General features: G+C 51.4%; 1 protein-coding gene and 1 long non-coding RNA gene across 7 annotated transcripts in view; both read right to left on the bottom strand.

Moving 5' to 3' along the window:
• The window catches only part of Rps24 (ribosomal protein S24), a 462,172-nt gene that overhangs the window by 105,743 nt on the left and 331,575 nt on the right, over window positions 1–24,854 (bottom strand). The gene's annotated exons all lie outside the window — the stretch shown is intronic.
• Window positions 1–24,854, bottom strand: part of LOC144375254 (uncharacterized) — an 82,706-nt gene that overhangs the window by 38,654 nt on the left and 19,198 nt on the right. For all 5 annotated transcript variants that reach the window (XR_013434846.1, XR_013434848.1, XR_013434849.1 and 2 more), the window contains exons 2-3: window positions 7,142–7,309; window positions 1,802–1,922 (exon numbers count right to left, since the gene is read on the bottom strand). This is a non-coding gene — a long non-coding RNA (uncharacterized LOC144375254). The remainder of the gene's footprint in view (window positions 1–1,801; window positions 1,923–7,141; window positions 7,310–24,854) is intronic.

The raw sequence follows: 24,854 nt of genomic DNA on the forward strand, positions 1-24,854 counted from the left end.
ATTAAATCACCCGTGGGGAACGTACAGAGGAAGTCCAAGAGCCTGGGAGGGAGGGCCCTGCCCGGGCCCCTGCAAGAGGAAGGTCTGGGTGAGTGGATTCTGCCAAGTGGGCAGACAGCGAGAGAGGGCAGGGCCGGCTCACAGAGGTTGCAGGGCCCGACTGGAGACAGCCTGGGCTGCATCTCAGGAAGGTCTGCGACCCTCTTAAAGAACTTTTATGTCCCCCTTCCCGGGCAGCGGATGCAGATTTTATGTGTGTCTGCAGGAGGCTAAAAGTGTCTTCAAACACAGAATTATAACGATCAGATGCCTGTCTCAGGCTGGGAGCGTTTCCTCAGCTGAAAGAACTCTGGCAGACAGGGCCAGGAGTGGAGTATAAATAACCCACTACCACTTCGCTCCTTCCCATCGCCGAGGCTCCTGGCCTCGAGTCTTTCTCCTATTTGGCAAGATCCCAGGTGGGATTTAATTAGCCGTCTTGCCTCCTCAGATGCACGCATCCAGGGTTTCCAGGGTCTCGAAAATACACTTCCTCCTCCTCTTGTCTCCTGGCTTTGGAGCAAAGTGGAAGCTCTTTGATCTTTGAGCATCAGAGGGAGGAGACGGCGCCTCTCATGTGTCACCAAGGTGAGCTTAGAGGGAAATCATTCTCCACAAAGAGAAAGCCCAGCCTGATGCTTTGGAAAGACGTTCAGCTTTGCCAGAAGTCCATCTGTGTTTCAGAACACCATGGGACTGTCAACCGGGGGTGCCTGCAAATAAGGCCTTTGCAGATAAGCTGGGTTCTTCCGATCAGACCCAACCCGTTAGAACAGAAGCACATGGTGGAGCAAAACTGCTCACCTCCTAGCTGGGCAGACCCAGAGAGGAAGAAGGAGTCTCACGATCTCTCTCAAGGGCACACTCCCAATCACTTGAAGATCTCCCAATAGGCCCCGACTTCTTAAAGGTCCCACCACATCCCACTAACACCACAGGGAGGGAACCAAGCCTTGGACACAAGGATCTCCTAGTACCCACCTTCCACCACTGGCTCCCACTTTCCTGTAAGACCTCCCACCCAGGCCCCAACTCTGAAGTCTAGCCCTCCACAGCGGCCAGGACACACACAATCGGCTAGAAGCTGCCCCCTCGGGGCCCCAGGCTGAGATCCCGCCCCTTTCCTGAAAACCCAGCATCCATTTTCTGGCCATCCCTCCCAGGAGTTCTCTTCCAGCCAGCATCAAAGCCTTGTTTTCCAAAAGGGCACTGCTGACGACAAGAGACGCCTGCCGCTCTGCGGAGGGAAGGGGAAGACTAAATTAAGTTAACGGGCCCTGCTGCGGCAGCCCCCGGGAGCGTGAGGAGGCACATGGGCATATTTCAGCTCTGAAGATCCCTGCAGGAATGAAGCAGGCACAACCTCGGTTGACTCAGTGTTTCCCAGGCTCTCTGACCACAGACCCCTTTGTTCCCATAACATCCAGTGAGGGCCCCAGGCAGGGTTGTGTGGTGCTTGGGGACCCACTTTGGGAACAGCCCGTGAGGGTCTGGCGTGTAGCACATCCTGCCGCCCCAGCAGGCCCTTGGAGTGGGGCTGGGGGTAGATGTGGCTCTACATCCCACTGCTCACCCCGTGACCTAAGCAGTAACCAGGGTAATCCTGGCTCATCCATGCAGCAGATAGACCCGGGGGATGTGAGATGGTGTGCTGAGATTGAAGGAAGCCATGGCTGGCTCTCTCTTCCCTTCTTGTCTCTTCCCTTCTCTACAATGGGAAGGACACGGAGGTGGCAGTTTTTGATCGTGACACTCAACCTACCAGATCATGAGAATGGTGGAGGAACCGCGGGCTTCGGGACCAGAGAGAGCACATCCTGATTCCTTATCAGCAGGCGATGGTGGCCAAATTGCTGCGTCTCTCTGCTCCTCGGTTTCCTCATCTGCAAAAGAGCCATGGTTGTAGCAGATCAGCATGGGGCCTACCTGAGGCCCTGTACAGGGGGAACAAGCCCTGGGCCTGGCACAAGGAGAAACCAAAACATGGTTCTAAAACCTGCTGGCAGCAGATGTGACCCTGGGGTGTGCATTCAGGTTTTTGATATTTCTCTTCTAGCTTAAATTAGTAACAGATTTCGTGGCACAGAGCTGATTGGAGGGCTCTACTGCAGGGGTCCTGGTGACTTTGTGGGGAGCTCTTTCTTGTACTGGGCCTGGTGAAGTGGCCTAGATGTAATGGGAGAGTTTTGGAGCCTCCTCCGAGAGGCTGCTGAGGGGCGCTGTTCAGTTGGGGACATAGATGAAGAGGACACCTGGGCTCTGCTGCTCAGCCTCAGTGGGCCCAGCCCCTGCCTGGATGGACAGAGAGCTTCCTCCAACTATATGGAGTGTCCAGGTTACTCTCTGCTCAGCCCTTACTGCTGGACATCCTGGAGACCTAACTGCCTCCGGGAGGGGATAGAGCCACAAGAAGCAGAGAAACTAGTCATCTCCTTCTGGCTGTGGAATTCCAGAAAGCCACCCTTGCTGGGAAACAGAAAGGACTGATGGTCTCTGAGAAAGACTGAGTGTCCCAGCCCCCAGGCATGGGCTTCCCTGGGGACTAGAAATGGGTTTAATGGAACAAGGGCCATGGAAGTGCAGTTGTCTCAGGTTTCAGAGAGGAGAACCCAGAACACCCTTCCCAGAAAAGCAGCAAAACTCCTAAATAGTTTTGTGAGGTCCAGAAGAGCAAAGTCTGTGCCCCCTGGCCCAGGAAGAGCTGGGAAGGAGGCCAGGTTTTGGAAAAGGCAACATCTTTCCAGGCAGAGGAGGTCTGAGTGTCTCATGCACTTTGGGTAGCACGATTCTGTGAGTGCCCAGCACTGGTGTGGAAGGATGGAGACTGCTGCCGAGCTGAAGGGGGGCTTGCAGACAATGTGAACAACCTCCAGTACCACCTACCAGGGATCACACCTGAGCACCAAGTCCCTGTAGGACCTGGAGAAGCTGGGGGACCCTGAAGGGTTGATTTCCCACCCATCCCAACACCTGCATAAGCTCCCAGACTCACGCATCCTGAGAAAGGGCAGGGCCCTACATGCACAGGATCATGGGGGTCATCCTATTGGTAGAATGGGGACCAGAAGCAAAAATGGAATTGCTACAGAAAAACTGAGGGAAAATTCCATTTCTTGCACATCTGGGCTCTTGATTGGTATTCTCAGCCCCCAGATGGAGGGAAGTTCAGGACCCATCTCACTGCCCATTGAAAATACCCAGATCCAGAATGTGGCAGGCCAGCGACTCCCTGGGATCATGAGTGCCCATCATCTCCTACGTGGCCCTGCACAGGAACCTGACTCCACCCTCCCAGTCCCTGAGGTCTGGGGCCTCGTGGCCATTGGGCCACACATTTCTGCCCCTCCCTCTCCCTGGCACGCCCGAACTCTCACCAATTCCCCCTGCCTCCCCAACAGGGCCACCACTAGTCTGTTCAATGTCTGCTTGTTGGGTGGTCACTCACGTCCCGTTTCTCCTGACCTCGTTTTCCATGGAGGACGAGTCACAGTGATCAGCCCCACCCCATCCACAGCACCTGGGAGCAGGGAAAGAGGAGTAACTGACTGGACAGAGGCCATCCCAGTGGGCCACTCAAGGACAGGGCTGGATCCACCTCCGGTCACACCGCTGGGGTACGCCAGACCCAGAAGGACCCTCAGACAAAGGGCAGTTGCCCTTGTTTTCAAATGGCCACACCCAGGGTCACAGCAGAACCCAGCTGGAATCCAGGCCTCGTGTCCCTACCCGTGCTTCTCCGTGAGCTTGGACTTGGTGCCCACAAGGCCGAGGGGGGGGGATTACGGGCTCCTTGTGCCTAATGATGGTATCACTCACTTCCTTGGATCGAGTCCCAAAGGGGTGGTCCTGGGAAGTCAGGAGGCGGCAAAGCAGCCAGATAATCCCCCTGCATGCCCTCCAGAGAACAGCACCGAGCTAATGGACTCTACCCAGCCTCCCGGGGCCCTGGAGAGCAGCAGCCAGATCCCTGCTGCCTCCTGACAGTACACAGGGCTCTGGGGGCTGATGAGGCCTCAGGTGGGCACACAGGAGGGAACTTTCATTATCCTATCTGCAGATTCTGTCATGGGAAATTCCAACCAGAAGCTGCTGCATGATTTCCTGAATGCCCCTGTGGGCCTTTCCTGGGCCAGGCCTGGGGGCCCTACAGAAGAGAAGAAAAGAGGGCCCTGCCCCTGGGATCCTGCCCAAGCACCCATGCAGGAGTCCCAGGTCCTGTGGGTGGCTGCACTCACTTCCATCCCTTCTCGCTCCTTCGCCTTCCCATCCTGTGAAGGCACAAGTCCAAGTCAGCTATCTGCCTTGCTGTTCCTGCAGCCATGGCAGGATCAAGGCCAGCTCTCTATTGCTGGCAGGCGAGAGACCTCCCCAATCCTCCTCTTTCTTCATTATCTCCTGCACCCACCTGTGTTGATCCAGTGGCCAGAGGCCTGACATCTAGGTGATGTGTCCCCTGCACCCTCACTGTTTCTCAACAACCCCTCTGTGGTGGCAATTAGACCCCAGATGGGTTGGTGCCAGGCCAAAGGGGGCCATATTGTGCCCACTAACCTTCATTCCCATTCCCAATGGGTGATGTTAGCAGGTCAAGGTCAGGGCTCCAGACTCTGCCTCCTCCTCCCTGCTCCCTGTGATAGATCATGCTCAGACCTACACTAAACTTAATGAAGTAGGAGGAAGTGGGAGGCAGAAGCAAGAACAGCCTTGCAGGGGATCAGCTGATGCCAGCCGAAGGTATAAAAGGCAGGGATACTGGCAGGAATACTGTGCAACAATGACAAGGACAAAGTACAGACGGTCCCCAACTAAAGATGGTTCAACTTAGAATTTTTTAACTTCACTATGGCTCACAAGTGATATGCATTCAACAGAAGCTATACTCAAATTTTGATTTTTTCATCTTTTTCCAGACTAGTGTATTCTGGTACGATACTCTCTTTATGTACTGGGTAGCAGCAGCGAGCTGTAGCCGGCAGTCATGATCACAGGTAACAGAGGTTATGCTGCGAAGCCAGGATGCTCTGCAGGTTTGGTGCACTTGTCTATTACAACTTATTTTCCACTTACAATGGGTTTGTCAGGATGAAAACATATCTTGCTCCAGGAGCATTTGTACACATAAGCTCCACAACAAAGCACATCTCACAACTTCCTATTGAGAGGAGGCAGCCTTGATGCAAAGGAGCCCCAGGACCTTGGGAGGCTGGGTGTGTCCTGGTTTCCTCATCCCAGAGCTGTATTTGCCTTCTGAAATTCCATCAGATCAGACTTACTGCTCATGACCTGTTCTGCAGGAGGACCGCGGAGCTGACCCATATCTGTTCTGGACTCAGGACCTTCATTGCCAGAGCAGGCGCTCTAGAGAACCCCTTTCCCTATGTCTCAGGGACTAACACATTTCAGACACTGGGTCCTCCAAAGAGCCTGGAGGCCATCGTGAGTGCAAGGAGCGAGTTCCAGCCAACCACAGCAGCCTAGGGGGCGCCCCACTCCCATGTCCCCTCCAGAAAGCCTGCGTGGGAGCACAGTTGATTGGCAGCCACCAGCTGTGCCCTCTGGGTCTCCTGCTGGGCTCACATCAGGGCACATTGGCTTCCCTCAGCTGCTCCCTGCAAACGCCTACTGTCCATGACTCAGTTCTAGAGGAGGTGGGATTCTGCTCTGGCATAGGGACTGTGGCATAGGGACTCCCAGCAGCCTGGTCCTGGTTTTCCAGGAGACTTAAACTGCTATCCAAACTCACAAAGGACAGGAAGCAAAGGGACCCTTGGCCCTTTCCCCTGAGAAGCAACCTAGCTTCCTTCGCTCATTCCTTCCCTCCTGTACCCACTTTTCCCCACTTACCTGCCACATGCCCAGCTCTGACCCTGGGTGCAAAGACTTGAGTCACCCAGACCCCAGACAGATGTGAGTCTCCCCACCTGCTGTCTTCCCACTGTCTAGAGTAGGATGTAGAAAGTCCAGCCTGTGCCTGACTCAGTTCACGGAAGCACGGACATCAATCCCCTAGAGAAGAAACACCCCAAGCCCCTGAAAACTTAAGAAAGCAACAAAGTCCCAGGCAGCCAATGGGCCCTGCCTCATATCAGAGGTGGCATGGACAGCTGGGCAAGTTCCCCAGACGACACCCAGCAGAGACGGCGGCCAGAGCGCCAGCCCCTTCCCTGTCACCTGCTCTAGGGCGTGGGCTCGTCCCCATGCCCACACATACACAGACCTGGCTTCCCCTCCCTCCCGACTGACCCATGAGGTGAGATTTTTTGATGTGAGGAGCATCAGGTAATCCAATCACCTTTCTAAGCCCCTGGGACCTGGATTCCCCGTCTTTCTGCCACCCCTTCCCAGGAGGACGCTCAGTGGGGTCAAGCAGAGAATCAAAGAGTCAGACTCCCTCACTCCTCTTGCCCCAGCCCACCTTCATCTCACTTCCAGAATGTTCCCTAAAACCCCATTCATAGGCCATCAAGGACCCTCAGTAGCTCACAGAGGCTGAAGGAGGAAGCTTGAAGGGTTCAGCCTGGTGTTCAGGGCCCTCCTCAGCCTAACACCTGACAGCTCACCTTGGGTCACTCCTCCACTGTCTCCCCCATGCACGAGGGTGCTCACACACACACTCACACACACACACAATACACACTCACACACACACTCACACACATACATACACACACACTCACACACACACACTCACACACACACATACACACACTCACACACATACACACATTCACACACACATACATACACACACTCACACTCACACACACTCTCTCACACACACACATACATACCACACACACTCACACACACATACATACACACACACTCATACACACACTCACACACTCACACACACTCATACACACACACACTGTGCGTGCATCCAGTTCCTCTGGCTACTTCCCTTTGCCCAGGGAGCTGTGGACTAGGGACTACATCTTCCCTGCTTTCTCACTCCCTGACAAATCAGCCTTGCCCCCAACGACACCCTTCAAGGGTGGCCTTTCTGGTGGCTCCTTTCTCCGCTGTCCTGCGGGGAGCTCCTGGGCCTCTGGCTCTCTTGGGACAGAGGTGGTGCTGGAACAATTCTTTGCTTACCTACCTGGCTCCCTTGTAGATGTTCAGCAAGAGCTCTGGACTTGAACTTGGCTGTGACTCCCCGTCCTGCCACCTTGAGGAACTCACTTCATCTGTTTGAGTCTCTGTTTCAGCATCTATGAAGTGAAATTGACACTGCCGGCCATCTCCTAGAGAAACTGGGTTGCAAAGGCTGAAAAAAAAAAAAAAAAAACGGACAGTATGTGACCCTGCTCTGCTCCTAGATTTAATATTCACATCCACAGTCTCAGGAACCCATCTGGAGGACACCCAGCCTGGCGCTGGCCGTGGTGTCTCTGGGCGGGGGAGACTCACAGGGATCATTTCTGTCTTTGTTGTCCTTGGCTGCTGTCTGTATGTATATTTTAAATAATAAGCCTGAACTGATTTCATCATGAGAAAAAAATAAAAGAAGTATATTTCAGGGGGAAATGAGTACGTGAACAAGCCTGGCTCATAGCAGGTCCCTGCCTCCGGGGACTGGAGTCCTGTCTCCTTGTCTGTGCACATCAGCACCTGAGGCTGCCAGGTAGTGGCTGGTGCTTAGTAGCACTGATGGACACATCTGGTCCAACCCCCTCATTAAAGAAATGGGAGCCTAAGGACACGCGAGGGGGAGATGGCCACACAGGAGGTGAGCCTTTGAGGAGGGCCAAGACCCAGACCTCCCGCCTCCAGCCAGTTTTCTCCCCCTGGTAAGAGTCCAGGTGGAGAGATGAGATCATCTGCCCCTCTCCTCCTATACCATCTGCCCCCAGGTGGGGTCATCAGCCTCCAGCCCCATTCCCTGGTTCTGCCCATCCCTCCCCAGGTTGAACTAGTTCCAACTCTGAAATGGTCGTGGGCATGGGCCACGGAATCTGATGGCAAAGACTGAAAGACCCGTTAAGGTGTGGGACCATATCCACCAGGCAAGATCGCTGAATGTCCCCAAGCTTGTGCCACCATGGCCACCGTGGGCTGAATAGAAGAGAGTCCAGCTCACAGACCCAGGGCTCATGTCCCCAGCACCCCTCCTCCCCCTCCTCTTCCTCTTCCTTTCCTTTCTTCTTCTCTTTCCTTCCTCTTCTTCCGCCTCTTTCCCTCCTTCCTCTTCCTTCTCTTGACCCTCAGGAAGTCCCATTTAAAAAAAAAAAAGCCAATTGCACGAGAGTTACTGCGCCAGCCACACTTGAAAGTAACATTGAACTTCCAAGGGCAGCAGATGGGCTCTCCAGCTTGTGGCTGGAGGCTGTCACCTTGAGTCACTAATCCCCCTTTCCTGACAAAATGCTAATAAAACATCAAGAATTCACAGCATTCAGGAGACCAGCACTTGTTTGAATTCTCAACTTCAACCCTAAGGAAATGGAGCCCTTTTAACATCAAGAAACCCCACTGTGGACCCCATATAATTGCAGATGGCTGCGATGGAGTGGAGGAGGCTGGAGGGGGGGGGATATTTTATACGTGCACACCTGTGGCTGGGTGCTGTCCACACATGACCATCACCCAGTGAGCCCTTGGATCATCACACCACGCATCTCCAGTTCAGCCAAGCTTTAGAATCCAAGGGGAGGGGGACCGCTGAGTCCACCCACAGCACAAGCAGCCCTTTGTTTCCCTCCTGGCAGCGTGAACTTACCCAGAGTCGGCGCTGAGACCGTCCAATTGGAGGCCCTGAAGAGAGAACCGGGAGGACGGGGAAGTGTCCTATCTGAAAGCAGAAGTCTCACAGGCAGAGAGCATTCTAGGTAAGACCTTCTCTTTTTTCAAAAAAAAAAAAAGGAAATAAATGATATTTTCAAAGGAAGCAACATGAACCTGGATGAGAAGATCCACGATCAGTTAAAGGCTGAGCTATGTCACCCCAAATTCATTTGCTGAAGTCCTAATTCCCAGGACCTCAGAATAGGACTGAATTTAGAGTCAGATTTTTAAAGAGGTAATTAAATGAAAATGAGGCTATTTGGGTGGGCCATAATCCAACATCAAGCCCCCCTCCCCTTGGGTTCTAAAGCTTGGTTAGAGACTAGGACATACACACACAGCGGGAAGGCCATGGGAAGGCAGGCAGAAGACAGGAGAGAAACCTCAGAAGAAAGCAACTCTGCCAGCACCTTGATCTTGGACTTGCAGCCTGCAGAAGCATGAGATCATACATTCCTGTTATGTAAGCCCCAGTCGGTTCTGCTTGTTACAGCAGCCCGAGCTAACACAAAGCCTGACATGCCCTGTCACTTACCCAGGGATGCATCGTAACTTCTTCATGACTTTGGAGGATACGTTTCCAAAATGAAGCCCTTTCCATAAATATGTAATTATTACAATGTATTAATATTATTTTACTACTACATTGGTACAAAATGAATATATTAATACTAACAGATTTTCAAACCAAAAGTTTATTTTCTTCTGATTTGAAAATATTTCTAGGAGTGCCCAAGTGTATAGAGCCTTAGGCACATGTCTGCTGTGCCTGATGAAGTGGTTGGCCCTAGAACCATCTCCAGAAGCACCCATTGCTAAATTTATGTCTCTGGGCATGAGAAGACCCAGCTCGGGCAATCACAAGTAGAAAGCCCAGTTCTTGTGGGCAGTGCCTGGCCTGGCATGGATCGCGGGCTTGGCCTTAGACCCACGGATGAGGTACACCACCTCCAAGGCCACCTTCACTCCCAGCCTGCCTCCTGCTTCCTGGCAAGGGCCAAGAGTTTGAGAAGCATGCTCTGTGCAGCTGACGGCCTCTCAGCAGCTTCAAGGAGTTCTTTCTTGGGTCACCGCAGGCAAAGCCAACAGGGAGGATAAACAGGCTGTCTCCTCCACTCCGCTGCCCCGAACCCAGCCAAGTCTCCCACAACCCTCCAGGGACTCCAGAGCATCAGGAAAGAGCAGGTCCCAGCCTTCTCAGCAAAATGCAGGACTGGGCTGTGGTTTAGACCTCCTTTTTTCCTACTACAAAGCCTTTCATTTCAATAGAATCCCATGGTGGAACCCAGTGGATGAAAGGGGAGAACAGAGAGCAGTCCCAGTTGAATCAAGGGCAGGAGCCTGAAGCCCTGCTCAGAAAACAAAGGATCCTAGAAGATGCTTTTAGAAAATCATGTGCTAGACACTTTCTGGGTCTTTGGTTGGGAAGGAATGGCCTAAGCAGACGCAGTCAGTAGTCTGCAGGATTCTGTGATCCTGGGCCAGGGAACCCACGGCTGGGGATGTGGAGGGGTGAGATCAGGAAAAAGGGCAAGACACAGATGTGCAGTGGCCCCAGAGGGATCCCCCGAGGAGAACTTCAGGAAAAGTAGGGTCCTATCTCAGGAGCTACAGGAGATCTGAACCCAAAAGCCAACAGGTCAGGTCGCGGGCACAGGGGTCCTGGGACCAACACACAGTGGTCCTGGGCACGGCCATCCTGGGAACGGTGGTCACACGCACCTGGTGGTCATGCACGCCACGGGCATGCCGACTGTCAGGCAGAGCCCACGGCAGCATTTCTGCTGAATCCATTAGCAGAACGGCGGGCAGGTCCCCACCCTTCCAAGGGAGCTTTCTGGCAAGCTAATCCCTGCATAGCTGGAACATGAAATCACGGCTTCTTCTGCCTGTGGGCTGCCCAGGTACATCTGGCTTCATTTAGTCTCCCCCACTGAACAGAAACACATGTGGGCTCTGTGCTCTGCCGAGGTGAGCCCTGGGTGTACAGGCTTCTGGGGGCGGGGGTGGGGCCGAGGGGCCACGAGGAGGGGTCCAAGGCTTCTTTTCATAAGTGTGTTTTTTGGCACACAAGTGTTCTGTGGGATGTAATTAGGTTCTATGGGAAAAAAAAAAATCCCTCAGTCAAGTAAATTTGGCAAACGGCATGAACCAAAGCAAGCAGAGAGTTGAGGGATTTCTCCGAGAATTTGATAGGAGACCCTAAGTGGAGAGAATAAAAAAAATACAGTGTTTTTCTAAACACACTTTTCTGGATTATCGGGAAGGACCCCGGTGGCTACAGGTCAATGGAAAATCCAACTCTCCGTAGGTTAAATTCTCCAGAAGGCATGAGTTCTATAACGGCAAATCCAGGGATGGGTGCTGCCAGGATTCGGCAACGAGTGTTATCAAAGCCAGATGCTCTGCATCTCCCCCTCCAACATCCTCAGTCTCTTCTCCTGGGGGTCTTTTCTCTGACTGGACCAAGATGGCGGCTGCAGTTCCGGGCTCCCTTGCAGACCCTACTTCTGCCAGCAACAGAACGCAGATGGCTTCTTCCCAGACCTTCTCTATAGAGCGAGGGAAGCCCTCCCCAGGAACCTCCCTAAAGACGTCCACAGTTCACTGGCCAGGATTGTGTCACAGGTTCCTGCCTACCCCCATGATTGATGGGCCCAGACTTCCCAAACTGAGGCCTGAGGCATCCCAGATTGCCAAAACAAATTTAGGGGTATTTTTAAATTCCAAGGGAACCCCAGAAATTCTGGACATCTGTTGGACACATGAATTGCCAGCTCCAGGTATTTATATTGTCCATGTTGGATCCCACTGCATTCCATCCACGATGCTGTAACCTTGAGAAGTTTTCAGTGGTGGCTGAAATTAAAGAAGCACTAAATGAAAATAAGTGTGGAATAGGAAATAAAAGTGATGGTGCCCCATCCGAATCATGGTTTGAGAAGTTGTCCAGTATTCAGCAGGTAATAGTCAGTAACTGCATGTATTTAAGAATAAATTAGATCTATTGTACAACAACATAACTAGAGTTAATCACAATGTCCACGGACTTGAAAATTTTCAAGTATATTTTAAGTCTTCTTAAATAACAATTATGGGAGGTGATAGACATGTTAATTAACTTGATTCAGCCATTCTACAAACTACACATGCGTCAGAACACTAAAATAGATAGAATTTTGTCAATAAAAACAAATAAATAAAAGTTCTACTTGCTTACCAAAAAGCAAAATGGGTTTCTAAAATGTAAAAATAGAATAAATTAAATTATTTCTTTTAGTTCATATATATTGGTTTTGCAGTTGGCCAACAAGTTGTGAGGATATAAATAGTGAGTTGTTTGGGACTAAGTCCGGGAAGTGTTAGGGACACCGTGGAAAAAAAAAAACACTAAAAGTTTGCAAACAGAGAAACTGGGCAGCTTCCATCTTAGGCTGACCAGGCTTACGAGGGCTTGGGCTCATCAAGGGCAGTTGCTGGCTCTGGTGGCTGCCTTACCTGAAGCCATGAAAAGTGGATGTGGAAATAAACTCTTTTTAAAGAAAGAGGGAATGCTTTAGGAAGACAACCAACAACGGTGGCTGCTAAACTAGGGAACCGGTGTTCAGCAGAGCACACTCATCCAAGCAGCTCTGTTCTGGAGGTTTCTGTCTTCCTGCTCTTGCATTAGCACTTCTTCCTGGGACTTGGTGATTTCTGACTCCACCGACCTGCACAAGTGTGTGCACATGCACCCACGCACTACGTCCTAATTGCTTGTGTTGCCTGAGAAGGCATCAGCAGCAACTCACACGCCCTGTCCTTTGGCTTCACCATCTCTGCTCTACTCTGCTCGATTCTCTCCACCCACCAGAGGAAGCTTGGGCAGACAGAGTCCATCTAGATCCCAAATGTCTTCCAGCTCCAGGGGTAGTGCCCAGGACTTAGATGGCCACCCGTATTTCTTCAATGGCTGACCAATGCTGACAAGGACCCTAGGAGGTAGGAGTCGGGATCCCATTTCACAAGTAGCCCCTGCTCCATGCCACACCCTGACGATGGGCAGATCTGTGTCTCTTCCCCTCTCCAGCTGTCTGGGTGACCTTGGTACCACTGATCACTTTTATAGGGAACAATGGAAGAAAGGCCAATGTGGAAAATGCTCTGGATTCCTGCAGCCATGCCCAGGCCGTGTGCCCTCAAAGGTGCATGGTTCCCTGAGGGAGTCCCCAAGGTTGGCAGAGTCCTCAGTGGCTGGCAGGCCAGGCTGACCAGGCCATTTTTCTTTCTGCAGCCTTAGGCAGACACCTGCCCTCTGTGGACCTCTTTGCTCATCTTTGCAATAAGGGAGCTAGTTCCACTCAACACTTCCTGGTCGTCCTCTGCTAATACCAGGATGCAATGGTGCAAACCCCATGAACTTGTAGCAGAAGAAAATGAAGACCTGCCCCCGTGTGTCACTGTCCCTTCTCACTGGGATGATTTTTCTGTTCTGCCTGGATCCAAGGACCAGCTGTGCTGTGTCCCAACCACACTGTAACCACCCTCCAGGTCAACGTTTTATATGGCGAGTCCCATTTACAGATGAGGATCCCAAATCCCAGAGAAGATGCCCCCTCCTGAGGTCACACTGCTAGCAGATGACAGATGTAGGGACAGCTGGCCCTAACTCCCAACTGTACAGCCCTCAGGTCAACCCTGCCACACAAGCAGCCTCGCTGTGGCATCCAGGTGGCCCTCTCTGAGCCTCTCTGCATGCCAAACTGCCTGGTGCATTGGACCGCTTTCTCTGTAGGTGGTAGGTATCAGACAGAGATGTTTCCCAGTGAGTTATTTCTAGAGGTTCTGGCAAAGGCAGAGAGCTGTATGAAGAGTTCTCTTTCTTAAAAAAAAAAAAAAAAAAAGAACTTGCACAGAGTAGGGGCTGCAAATGAAAGAGGATGTGGGGTTCCCTTGGGAACAGCTCCTTGTCTGACCGCAGAGGGGATCAACCCAGCCACAGGTGTCTCTGCCCCTGCCCCCCCAGGCCCCACTTTTCCTGGGTAGGGAAGGGGATTTGCCAGGTGATGTTAATGGAATTTTGGAAACATTGTTGGCAATTCAGACTGTTTCCTGCATCTGCTTTTCTAAATGATTTGACTTCCCCTTGGGGCAGGGAGGGGGGCTATGCCTGTTTTTCCTCTCCTCTCAGATATGCAGGGCCCCGGGGACTGGGGTAAGTAGATTTCCACATTCATTGTAGACCGGGTTCAGGTGGACAAAGGCCTAACATCACACAGTTTCTCTGCTCTAAACAAGAAAAATCCCATAATGACCACAAGACGGAGTCTTCATCTCTTGCTGTCAGACACAGGTCCTCCCTGGCCTGAAGAGCCACCCTGCTCACCACAGAGATTCTCAGGAATCCAAGTCAGGAGGACAGAGTCTCGTTTTCCAAATCAGCCTGACTACCAAGTTGCTGTGTGACCTCATGCAAGTTACTTGATCTCTCTGAAAATTCCTTGGTTCAAATGAAGAGGAAATGAATGTGTTTTCCTCCTTAAAAATAAAATAACTCCACAGTAGTCTGGGAATCAGGAAGCTGAGGTCACAGAAATGAAATTGTGTTTTTCTCCTTGGCTTTGGCAGCCCCCAAATATGGCCAGGCTTTGGCACAAGTTTTCCACCAAGGAATCTTTGAGGGTGCTGAGTCCCAGAGGGGAAGCCAGCCAGGCAGGGCACAGCAGGAGGGTGCAGAGACCCCCAGCTCCAAGGAGGGAGCTTGGCTGCCAACTAAAGGCAGGCAGGACCCATGGGCCCAAGGCCTGTCTTCAGCCAGGAGAAGATTGGCTGGGAGTCCCCATGAGGCAAAAACCAAGAAAAATGTGCAGACATTGAAAAGGACACAGACGATCGGTTCATGGAAGAAAGTCGTCCAGCATCTGAGCAGGAGAGAGTGGGAAGAAGGGCACTCAAGGCAAGTCCCACCCTCACGTGAGTGGGTGGCCACTGAACCACCCTGATTTGCATGAGTCTCCATGGGCAGGGCCACATGGCCGAGGTCCCTGGCATTGACACCAGCCCTGTCCAGGATGCTGCAGACTCGGAACAAGGCACAGGTATGTTTCTCCCTGAGGCCTAGAGGTCACCTGCTCCTGGCCCCTGACAATGAGGGACCTCCTGTGCAGCGTGCTGGGTTGGTGAGGAGCAAATGAGCCCTGATACATACCCCCGCCCCCTGCAGAAGACCCTCAGCAGGAACACCTCATGCTCCCACTTGGATTCCAGACCAGGACTCTGTCTGGAAGGAGCCTCAGGAGCTTCCCTGGGGCAGTGACTCTCTCTAGGTAGAGGCCCTGCAGGGTGGGGACTGCATCTCCATCCCACAGGAGAGTGAAGTAAGAAACACAGCTGCTGGCCCCCGTGCAAAGGAAGGAGGACCACTCCCCGGTCTAGGTGCCTCACTCCAGGTCCCCCAGCTCACCAGAGCGAAACCAGCCCATGAGCTCCGATCTGCAGACTCCAAAGCCCATGGCTACCCACTGCCAGAGGCTAAGACTCCCACCCACCAGCTGAGGGGTGGACGATGAGGCAGGAAGGGGCAGGTGGACACAAGCCTTGCCCATCAACTGGGGACAGATAACGCCCAGTGTTCCTCTGCAGAGGTCACCCTACCTGCTGAGGCTACCAGGAGGACTTGCATCTGAGACACCTCTCAGGCTGAGCGGGGCACCTTCACCCCACCCTCTGCTCCCAAATCCCTCAACATCACCTGCCAGATAGGATTGCCAGAGCAGCACCTCATGTGTCCTGGAAGGAGTCAGGGTTCTCACTCTGCCCTGCGACTCCTCCAGAGTTCGCGCAACCTCACTTCTGCCTCAGCGTCCCCTCTGTCGGATGAGTCCCCCAACACCCATGAATGAGCAGGAGCTGCAGAAAGGCTTAGATGAGGTCATGGGCACACCAGGGACTGGCGGGGGCCCTGGCACACATTCAGTAGGCACACAGTCAGTGCCAACCCCACCCCCACCACACTGTCAGAGGCAGAGAACCTGCTGCATTTACAGGACCCCGGTAAATGCCATGCTTTCCTCTGATGCTAGTGACATCACGGTGCATAAGAAGCCCCTGTTCTGCGTCTTTCTGTAGGGTTCTTTCCTCGGAGACACAATTTTCTCTTCCCCAACCCAGGGCAACTTCAAAGGTACAAGACAGGACCGGGCTGGGATGCCCTTGGCCTCAGCACCCACTGGTGATTCTCCTTCAGGGAAGGTGGTTTCTAGAACCTGCACCATCTTTTGGACTGGCTTCTGCAAGCCCCTCTGCCCCCTCCACTACCGGCCCCAGTGTGAGCCAGGCCCTGGCCCTCAGCTCCACACACAGCCCCTCCAGGGCTGAGAAGGGAGTGGGGTGACTTGAGCAGGCCCCGGGAGGCCATCCCCGGGGAAAGCTGGGAGCTGCCAGGAAAGCAGGACGGTGTGTTTCCCCGAGACCCCCCCCACACACACACATACACCCTGAATCTCAAGCCAGCACCCCCAATTCTCCACATGACCATTTTCCAAGAAGCCAGATGCCGTGCTGCCTGCCCGTCTGTGCTTCATCAGAATTCAGCAAAAGGGACATAAACAAATAAAGAAAACTCTGCTGAGCTCTTCCCTTCTAACATGTGGAGGCTGACAGAGGCGACATTTTTTCCAGAGGAACAATAGGTGAGAGGTACCCAGACTGCCGCAAGAATTGAGGGTTGTTTTGTTTTTTGTTTTTTGTTTTTCGTCAGATATTATTGTTAGTTGCCTTTAAAACAAAAAAAACCCCAAAAACCAAACCCAAGTCGGCAGGGACCTCATTGAGATTTCTGTCAGGCCCAGGAGGTTTCCTGCGTTTCAACTTTTGTTTATTTGTTTGTTTTTGTCAATACTCTAGTGTCTGAAATTTGTAACACAAACGCTTGCGGCTAGAAAAACTCCCCCGTTGGAGGACAGTGTTTGAAAACACCATCTTTTTAATTTCTTTCAGCTGGGCCTCTATGGCGGGATCTTCAGTTAATACGGATTCCTTCTTGGGGACTTGGGGACGGCCCCTCCCCATCTCTGTGGGGCATGTGGGGTTGTTCCTGCTCACAGTGGTTACGGGGTCCCAGGCCAGCCTGGCTGCAGAGAAACGTGCCCGCTCACCTCTTAAACAGAGGCCTCCTATGTGCCCTTGGGCCTTCGTGGGCGGAAACCCAAGGAGAAACCTCTTCTGCTCAGGACGCACTGTGCAGAGCCAGGAGGGTGTGTCCCCAAAGAGCAGGGGGCAGATTCAGGTGCAGGAGGGCAGCTGCTGGCTTCCCCACTGGGTGCTGTGTGGCCTTAAGCGGTCCTCGTCCCCTGGCTGGCCTGCTTCCCCAGAGGTCAAAGGCTGGAGTGGATGAAAAGCAGAAGCATTGAAATAGGCACCTCAGGGACCTCTTGGAAAGGGGAAGCTGGTAGCCCAGGCCTTTCCCTCTGCTGACCTTCACACAAGGGCAGCCAACGGTTCCCTCAGGCTGAGCTGGTCCCTCGCGGTGAGAAGAAACTGGAGGTTCCACGGGAGCAGGCCCCCGACCATCGCCATAGACTCTGGAGGTATCTGGTCTGCCCATCAGGTGGCCATGGGCTGGGGCTTAGTGTGAAAAGGCCGACTTTGCCCACGGGGAGGTGGCAGGGCCCTGACCCCTGCTGGCCCTCCTCCTCACACTCCTTGTACTCATGAGGCAGAGGAGCCTGGGAAGGACCTACTACGCCTCTTGTCCAGGGCACAAGATTGCCAGGTAGCACACAGTATGCCCAGTTAGAATTTAATTTCAGAAAAAAAAAAAGAACTCGTAATTATTAATAATTTAGTATTTCTCTAATATTGTAACGGGGCGTACTTCGGCTAAAGAGCTTTCATGGTGTATCTGAAATTAGAATTCAGTAGGATGTTCTGTTTGGGTTTTTGTTTCTGTTCTTGCTGAATCGGGCACAGAGAGGTAGCCCCTAAGCCATGGGTCTAAAGGCCATCCTCAGCCCCACCTCTCACCTCTTTCCCGGCTCCTCTCACCTCCCTCTTGTTATGTCTTCTGTTTCAGCTGTAGGCGGAGGGTCACTAGAGCATGCCCTCACCTTCCCCTGTTGTCTTTTAAATCGGAGCAGGAAGTAAGTACCAACCAGGGCAGTGGCTCTTCATCCATCTTGGCACCCCTGCCAGGGCCTAGAGTGGATTCTGGCATGGTGTAAGCCTCAAAAGTTTTATGGAGTGGAGGGAGAGAGGGAGGGAGAGACCAAGCCTCCGTCCTCTGCCTGGGAGTGGCCCATGTGCAGAGTGGGGATGTCCACACGGACGGGATGCCCTCACTGGGAGTGGCACTGGGACTCCCCATCCCTGCAACTGGCCCTGCCTCAGGCTCCGGCCAGAGCAGCACACACATGGGTTCTCTTCACAGAGAATTTCTGATCAAGGGCAGGTGGAGAGCCCCACCATGGGCCAGTTCTCTGCCCTCCCATGTCCCACTCCCCAGTGCCTCTCTGACCTGGCAGTCACTCCTCGGCAGAGTCCACAGAGCCACTGAAGCAGAAGAGGGGCGCAGTCTGCAAGGGAGCGCTGGGCCACAGCCAGATGGCCATCTGCACACGTTGGCCTCCCCAGGCCCGAGAGGGGAGGAAGTGTGAAGCCAATGCCAGACGAGGGTGGGGATCGGGCCAAGTGCCTCTCTGTCAGCTCCACCAACACATGCCACCCCCTCTGCCAACAGACGTGCCAGTGTGTGTGCATACACGCATGTGCACATGTGCCCTCGATGGCTTTACTGCCCCTGGCCCACCCAAGAGTGCTGCACAAGTCCTGGCCATGCTCAGAGGACCTGGCAAAGCTCCGCCAGAGCCCCAGGCATGGCTCACTGTGCCGCTGGCCATTAGGTATTGGAGAATCTGCCCCAATGGCGGGACAGGGTCAGGGGAAAGCCCAGAACTCAGCAGTGGGAGGAAGGTCTCCTTCCTTCCTGGGTCACTGAACTCTTGCAGGCCTCAGTTGCAGAATTTCTAAAATGAAAGCCTTGACCCCTGTCCTGCCCACCTCAGGGAGGTACACAGACTTAGGGTGCTTCCACTTGCAAATCTTCAACTCTGCCATGGTATGAAGTTGATGTGCATTCAGGAGAAACTGTACTTCAGATTTTGAGTTTTGCTCTTTTCCCAGACTAGCAAGATACAGTACGAGGCTCTCTCACGGTGCTGGGCAGTCATGGAGGCCAGGAAGCCACCCAACCAGGAGGGCAGCCACCCCAACTCCACCGCGGTCTGTGTTGCCAGCATGTTTGAGATACAGGTATTCAATAAATCGCATGCGATATGCAATAGCTCATTATGAAATGGGCCCATGTTGGGTGATTCTGCCGAGCCATAGGATGATGCCGTGTTCGGAGCTTGCAGAAGTCAGGCTGGGCTGAGCTACAGCTTTTGATAGGTGAGGTGTAAGATGCTTTTTTCAATTCGCAGTATTTTCATCTTATGATGGGGTTGTGGGGACGCTGACCCTATTGTAAGGCAAGGAGCATCCCGATTGGAAAGGAAGAACCCTGGTGGGTTAAAAAGGCCTGGGCAGGCTTCTCAATCTCTCTTTCAATGAGTGCTTCCAGGATTAAAGGGAGGCATTGATTTCTGTTGGTTGTGCTGTCTCCATGCAGCCCAGGGCCTGTGTTCATGCAGACAGTCAGGGCTAGAGAAGCTCAGAGGCTGCACCAGTTGCACAGGCTGCTCTTGTCCCACAGGCCTGTCACCTCCCATATTCCACCCATTGGATATCTACTCATATGGCCCTGATCCTCACAAAAGTTATCACTGGCTACAACCCTGTGCAACGCCGCCTGTGCTCTGCTGCTAATATCCCCAGCCTTTACTGGGGTACACCTGAGCTGCAAGGGGTCCTGATCCCAGTCCTGCAGATACCTCTCATCAGGATAGGCTTCCACCAGACCCAGGTGATCCAGGCTCCTGAGCCAGAAAGGAATTAGAGACCCCACTGAGCTGGAGTGGGGGGTCTGGCACAGAAGGGTCCTCCCTGACAGCTGGGCAGAGAGGACAGGGGGCAGATTCAATAGCCCCTGGCTTCCCAAAATATCTGCACCAGCAGCTGTCAGTCTCTGAGCTTCCACAGGTAGAACGAGTCTCCCTGGGTCCCTGGCTGCCCAGAGTCTGAACAGCATTCTTGGCAGTGAGGAGCCACACAGGGCACCAGCCTGTGGCCGCAGGGACAAGGACCCTGACCCAACAGGCTTCCTTACTTTGTCACCACCCACCCAACTTGCTCTTTGACCTCTAGGAAGTCCCTTCCTTTCCTGGGGCCTTCATTTCCTCAGTGGTAGAATGAGTTGGGGAACTCGAGGGGAGCCCAGTGGGATTGCAAAGCTGAATGCGTCTGAGAGAAGCCAACTGTAGGTGGAGAAGGGGCGTCGGCACCACCGTCTTCTCCTGGAAGTTTCTGCTCCCCCCACCCCCACACACTCTCGCCACATCCCAGCTTCAGTCCCGAGTCCTGCCACTCAGACTCCACTGTGCATCCTGGGCTCCCAGCTGCCCCCAGCCAGGCAGGGCTAACCCAGAGCCCCAAGGCCAGAGGAAGCAAGCTGAAAGAGCCCCCAGAGGCCAAGCCTGGAACAGCTCAGACAAGGTAAATAGGATCCCATCAGAACTCAGAGAACAAAGTAAAAATCCAGGTTATAAATAAATAAATGAATAAGAAAATAGAGGCAGCTCACCCTCAGAGAAGCATTCCAATTAATAAAAGTAGCATGAGCAAGGGAAATAAAAAGACGTCACTGTTGGAACAGCACAGTTATAATTATGGCAGACACGATGCAATGATGTATGCAGAAATTAGTGGGTGAAAGTTTGAGGAGAAATACAATGTCTGAACTGCCTGGAAATATCTCTCCCAAGATGTTTATTAATTACGATCCGGAGAAACGCACAGTGTAAACTGCAGTGAGAAACCCAGCATACCCTGGCTCAACCAAGGATCAAGGTTTACATCACTGGGAATGAGACATACTGACATCACCATGCACCCTGATGGGATGTGCTGAGAAAGGACGCGTTTGTATGGTTTTCTTGCCAGATAAAAATGCAAAACCTCAAGCTAATCACATGGGAAGAAGCTCCAGACAAATGCCAAGTGAAGGACATCCTACAAAATAACGCGTCAGTACTGTTCTAAAGTGTCAAGGTCAGGAACAAGGACATACTCAGGAGCCATGGCAGATTGGAGAACCAAGGAGAAAGGCAACCAATGAAACCTGAGATCCTGGATGGGCTCCTGGAACAGTTAGGGCATCAAGGGAGAAAGTGGTGGAATCCGAATAAAGTCTGCATTTCACCATCTATGGCCCAAGGTTCATTTATTGGCTCTGATGACCATACATTATATAAGATGCTACCATAAGGAGAAGCTGCATGAAGGGTATACAGAAAATTTCTGTGCTGCGCCTGAATTATATTTTAATCTCAAATAAAAAAATGAATCTCTGCCCCATACTCCATTCTCCAGGACTCCTCACTGATCCCACCATAGTTTATGGTGTCTCTTCCCATGAGTCCATGCCCTGATACATGGTGGGCCCTCTGAGCCAGCTGCTCCACACACACAGTTTTATTGATGCCTCATAATATCCCTCTGAAGAAGGTCTGATTAGCCCCATTTTACAGATGATGAGGCTGAGACCCAGGACCACAACCTAAAGTAGTGGCACCAGGAGTCCATTTCATATGGTCCGAATTCTCAGCCTGTGAGGACGGTTGCCTTTACCCAAATGCAATAGCCCACTGAGGAAGTTTCAATCACATGGCAGGGCATGAGGACAGTGTCTTTCAGTCCTTCAAAGAACAGCATCCACATGTCACCTTCCCAGATCCAAATGTGGGGCTGATTCTTTGTAGGGCAAAAAGTGAGTTTCTACACTGTTGAGCAAAAAAAATCCCAGATCTGCTATTTATTTACTGTGTGTTCTTACAAAAGTTACTTCGTGTCTCTGTGCCTGAGTCTCCCTTGTATAAAATGAAGTTGATATTTACTCCTTATCTGTAGCCTGGCTCTGAGGTCAAGCACTGGGAGCAGCTGCAGGCACGCCATCTCTTGCAGAGTTGGTCATTGTTCTTGTCTTCACTCCCTGAACCCGTCCAGTCACCTTACAAAGTGTCAGCTTGCTGGTTAGGGTCCTTCAAGCCAAACAGAGTCCAAACCCAAGTAAAACCTAAAAAGTACTGAAAGAAAAGGTTCAGAGAGGGTCATCCTCCACCAGCAGATAGGTCCAGGCTTTATCAGACAAAAATCTAACTGGGCAGCAGCCAGGAACCATCTAGGAACACTGAGGAATTCCAGAAGTTCCCAGGCAGGGAAGGAGCCTGGGATGATCCTGCTCCCTGATATCTAGCTCATGGTCCACAGGTGAGCCCCCCACCTGCTCAGGTGTGAACAATCTAAGGTTAACATGGAAGAGAGAGAAAAAAGGAAGGAAATGAAAGGGAAGGGGAAAGAAGCAAAATAAAGGAAAAAAGAAAAAAGGGAAAAATTGCACCAAATAAGCTCAACAAGAAATTCCAGAATCCCCGAAATGTTGAACCTGAATCAATAAATCTCAGAAGGCTTCTGAACACCAAGCTCTAGGCAGCGTTTGACTCCTGCTGGTTTGGTGAGAGAACTACTTCTCTAAAAATGCATGGAAGCGTTGAGATCACACAGCCAGTCCCCCTTGCTGCGGTAAACCTGGAGGTGGGGTGGATGTGAGCAATGGCAGGCTAGTCCCTGTGGCTCCCCGGAGCGCTCCAGTCGGTTAGATGCCGGGATTCTCATCAGCTTGATCAAAACCAATCAATGATTCACACCAGGTCAATATGTGGGCACTTCTGTGGTCATAAGGCTGATGGAGCTGATTTTAGGAATGCAGAAATCCATAGTTTTGCATAGCTAGTGACCTGACCTGAGCTACTGTGTTTGGAGGCGGTCCCCGCCTGGGACCTCCTGCCACATCTGGATGCGAGGAGACAGCCTGGGAAAATGCACGGGCTACACGCCTGATTTCTGGCAGGTTTTGCAGCAGACTGAGGTCTCACCTGCATTTGACTCAACCATTCTTCACTTTTGGTGGCTTCAGCTGTAAATTGGGAGGGTTGCACAAGGTCAGTGGTTTTCAACCTTGAGTGCACATTAGAACTCTGAGAAAATGGTTTAAAAATCCCAAGGCCCCATACTCTGATCAATGAAAGTCGGACAATCTAGCCTGGGTCCCCAGTATCGGTCTTTTTAAAAAGCACAGAGGTGATTGTCTCCTTCCAGCCACGATAGACCAGCCGATACCAGATCAGCTCACCCACCTGTTCCAGCTTCCTGTTGCTGCTACACTTGGACAACATAAATGCATTATCTTATAGATCTGGAGGTTAAAAGTCTGAAATGAGTCTCAGTGGGCTAAAATCAAAGGTGTCAGCAGGGCTGTGTTCTTTCTGGAAGCTGGAGAAGAATCTGTTTCTTTGCCCATTCCAGCTTCTGTTTTGCTTGGCTTACATTTCCCTTCTCCCATCTTTAAAGCCAGCAAGGCTGGGCCAAATCCTTCTCACACTGCTGTCTCTCTGGCTCTCTCTCTCTCATGTATCTCCTTCTTCCCTTTTTAAGGGTGCTTTCTGTTACCTTGGTTTCACCTAGAGAGTCTAAGATGCTTCTAAAATGAGCCAATTTTCTCCTTTCATTCCATCCATAACCTTAATTTCCCTTTGACAGGCAAATCAACATGGTCACTGGTCCCAGAGATTAGGATTCAGATCTTCTTAAGGGGCCACGTTCTGCCTATCATACCATCTAAAACAATTTGGAAAACAGTTGTTTTCAGACATTGCACAATAGGCATCAGAGTATATTGGTGTCTGAGAAAGGGGAACAAAGGAAATGAGCTCTGTGAGTCCACCAATTTCTCCTAGACATGGATTTGCTAAGGTTCACAATGATCCAAGTGGATTATGAGCTATGAAGACAAAGATTAGAGCTTGGGAAGACTGAGACTGTTGGGGTGTGTAGGGTAGAGGAACGAAGAGGAAGAAGATATGCAGATAAAGATGTCCAGCAATCTTTGCAGGGAGCTCCTAAATTCTTTGACTGAACATGAAGATGTACATGGGTAGGGAGATGCTTCATCAAGCAAAGAAAAATTTCTCAAAGAAAGAAAAATTACAGGAGAACTGTGATCTGAATAAATACTGAAGTTCAGCAGTGTTGGGAGACAATTGAGTGCTGACCAAAAAGAATGTAGAGACCTCAGAGACCCTGAGCACACTCAAAGAAGATCCCACAAAGGGCACACCTAGAGAGCAGGGGTCAATTGTGGTGAGAAGAAAGCCTACTCCACACCCAACAGAACTTAAAATAAGTATCAAAAATGGGAGATGGTCTGAACATAAACTAACTGCCTAAATGTAACACAATGTATTCCACGACAGAAAATAAAATCCAGATACTTGCTGACAATACACTCACAATGTCCAGCATCCAATCAAAAATATCCAAACATGCAAAAAGGCAGAAAGCGCCACCCAATACATTTCAGTAAAATGAACCTGTAGCATCAAACCCCCAATCACCGAGGTGATGGAATTGACATAAAAGAACTTTAAAGCGGCTCTCATAAATATTTTCAAAGTTTAAAGGAAACATATTGAAGAGAAAAAAAGATTGGAGAAAAATAAACCCTGGAACATCTAGGACCCAAATTACAATGTCTAAAATGATACATCCACAAGATAGACAGGAGATTTAGACACTGCTGAACAAAAACATAAGTAGAGTTGAATAGAAAGCAAGAGAAACTATCCAAACAGAAGGAAAAAGATTTTTTTAAAGCTGATAAATTAAATAGTCTCAGTGACTTATAAGACAAGGTTAAATGATCAACTTATTCTGGAGGATAACAAACTGTTTTTTCTTTCTTACTCTCACATAAATACAGAATACTTAGGTCCAAAAATTTCTCTCCACTAACAACCAATTCTCCAGTGGACACCAGCTGGGTATCCTATGATTCCATT

This window comes from Ictidomys tridecemlineatus, chromosome 1, assembly GCF_052094955.1.
Source record: "Ictidomys tridecemlineatus isolate mIctTri1 chromosome 1, mIctTri1.hap1, whole genome shotgun sequence".
In the NCBI taxonomy this organism is placed as follows: domain Eukaryota; kingdom Metazoa; phylum Chordata; class Mammalia; order Rodentia; family Sciuridae; genus Ictidomys; species Ictidomys tridecemlineatus.